Raw genomic sequence first — 3,244 nt, 5'->3', positions numbered from 1 at the left:
GCAGTAATAGATAGATGGGAACAAGCTTTAGTTAGAAAACTTTTAGAAATGACCAATTGGCACTCTTCAGCAGAGATGTGGTCATATTGTAAATTATTTTTAGGAGATACAGCAAAAGGAATTGTAGAAGCCTACAAAAGAGATTTTGAAACCCAGTATGCGGCTTTAATAGCCCAATGACCAAATGTTTATAATTTCACCAATTTAGTCAAAACCTTGATCATAGGAGCAGATCCTAATAGAGGAAATACCACCTACCAAAATGTAGCTATAAGACAGTTAGAACAGCTTAAGTTACATAAATGGAAATATATAGTCAGTTTTTGTAATGACTTCATAGCCCTTGCATCACAGACAGGAAGAGCACTTGATCCAGAAATTAGTAATAAATTCTTTAGGAAACTTCCAGGACCCTTAGGAGAGGAAATATGGGAAAAATGAAAAGTTACTAATGGAGACGAAAACCAGCATCTAGGAATAAGCCCTAGAATTCAGTTTGTTTTTGCAGTCCTAAGAGACAAGTGCACTACACTTGAAATCCAGAAAGGTATAAAGAAAAATAAGCTAAACTTTTGTAGCCAAGTCATATATGCTGCACAACAGTATGGATATGGCAAAGAAAAAAGAAAGAAAAAGAAAAAAAAAATTTATAAATATCAGAAGAAAGTCAGTAAATACCATAAGAAAATAACACAGACAGGAAAATATAATTATGGATATAAAAAATATGGCTATTATCCTAGGAAAAGGTATAGGAAAAGTCAGTTTTACAGGCAAGCACCCAGCAAACAACAGTTTAGACCAAGACCAAACAAACATTTTAGGAAAAGATTTCAACCAACTCAGAACCGAAAATGTAAGTGCTTTATATGTGATTCAGAAGATCATCTAGCAAACAGATGCCCTAATAAAGGAAAAAACCAGAAAAACACAAAGAAAACAAATCTTATAGCAGAATTAGAAGATTTTGATAATATTGAGTTTATAGAAATAAAATTAGAAGAAAGTGATACTGAATCAATATACAGTTTGATCAGTACAGAACCAGAAGAAATAAATTTCTTAGAAGTTAATGATAGCAGTAGCAGTAGTAGTTCAGAGGATGAACTTCTCAGCTACCTATCAGAATATACTTTTATGATTAAAAGTTCTAGTATAGAATATATACACCAGTGGCAACATAATATAGGCCAAGATAGTGAACCTTGCTCAGAATGCAATGGTTATCCTTTTAGGTTATTTAGAAGTATATGTGAATATTGTAAGAAAAATGTTTGCAAATTTTGTCTCAAGAAGAACCATCAAATAGATAGGAATTTGATAGATTTAAGTGGTAGTATACAGCAACCAGTATTGAACCAGAATTCAAAATTAGCACTCCAAGAAGCTAAGTTAGAAGCAGCCACAGTTAGGTTAGATTTGGATAGAACCAGATTTCAGTTTGAAAAACAAGTAAGTGAGTTAGAAAAGAAAATAGAAATTTTATCCATAGAAATAGAGACATATAGAATAGAAAATAGTAGATTAAGAAGCCAGTTACATGAGAAAAATCAGCCTTTAAAACCAGTTGAAATGTTTGAAACTATAGAAGATCACTGCAATATTGTTGAGTCGGTCAATAGAATAGGGAAAAATAGTCATATAGAAATAAATTGTGAGATTTTATTACCAGCTCGAGGAAAGAATCTAGGAAAAATCATAGAAACCAAAGCCATGGTGGACACAGGAGCCAGCAAAAGTCACATTAGTCGTGATCTTATACCAGTTGAATATTTTACGAAACTAGGATACATAGCCAGAGCAGATCTCATGAACAATACCAGTATTATTTATGATACATGTCTCATGAATAGTAGCATCAGATTTACCAACAGAATCCAACAGCAGCATACCTACCCGTTACCTATGGTATGGATAGAAGAAATCAATCATAGCTATAAGTTTATCTTAGGATTAAATTTTATCGACAGTATGAATGGCAGTATTACATTCAGTAGACATTTTGTCACTTTTCATAAGCATAGTTTACAGGTTGTGTCACGCCCCAAATCCGGGAGCATGACCGGCCGTGTACCATGAAGTAATCATGGGACACGAAGCCTAATTAAAAATATTTTTAGTAGCTTGAAACAAATAAAGAAATACTGGATATTTTATTACAATAAAATGCATTATTCCAAACCAATATTTTTCTTAAGCAAATGACACAATAACTCATATCTTTCAATCTCCAACTCCATAATGAACTGCCAATTAATAAAAGTGCAGAAGCTAATAAATAAAAGTGCGGAAACTTTTGACAATAGAAAAGAAATAAAAATGCAGACGTCCTAGAGGTCCAAATGAAAGGTCCCGACTATGCCACAGAGTCCACTATAACGCTCCATGAACTAACCTGAAAAAAAATGAGGAATAAATCCGTCAGCTGACGGGCTCAGTGAGTAGTTAAGCATGCCAAGGGTAATACAAAATGGCATACTATCAACAAAAGATTATTGTGGGCTTCAAAGAAATGGTTTCAAATTAATAATAGAGATCGATGGTTCAACGAATACTATCAACAAACCGAATATTGAACAAAGAGATCAACAACTCAATAAATAGTATCCGAAAGATGAATAACGGATTAACGAATAGCAACAACAATCATCGAATCACCACAATAATTATACCAAACAATGAATCCAATAATATCCGAACGACGAACAACGATAACAGAAGTATGAACCAAAGTGAGAACCATAATTACTAATTTCCAAATGCCAAATATTTTCTCAGGGCTTTGCCCGTTGGATCCAACACCGTACTTAGAGTCACCACAAGATGGCGCCTGAGACCTTTTCCCTAAGCCGATCCGGAATAGGGTCATAGGGTATTTCACAAGTCTTTTCCCTATCCGTTGAGCACTAGAGTCACAGGGTATTTCACAAGTCTTTTTCCTAGTGGCCAAAGTCACCACGATATCTCACGAGTCTTTTCCTTGGACTTTAATAAATATCAACACAGTCTATGGTCCCAAACACAAATAGAACAACGGCGAGCCGGAGGCACCTGCACCAAGATTATTCTCCGTGCCGTTGCAGAGTCATAATAATATTATGGAGTCAATGAATCGACGACAGTAAGGGCAATCGATGACTAAAAATATTCTCAATTAACCTTGTATGCCAAAGGGTACGTCAATTGTCAATAATTATGAGAGCAATGAATAAGATTAATTATCATCGGATCACAAGAAATAACG

Source organism: Rhododendron vialii, chromosome 7a, assembly GCF_030253575.1.
Source record: "Rhododendron vialii isolate Sample 1 chromosome 7a, ASM3025357v1".
Lineage (NCBI taxonomy): Eukaryota > Viridiplantae > Streptophyta > Magnoliopsida > Ericales > Ericaceae > Rhododendron > Rhododendron vialii.
Note: the sequence above shows the minus strand (reverse complement) of the source record.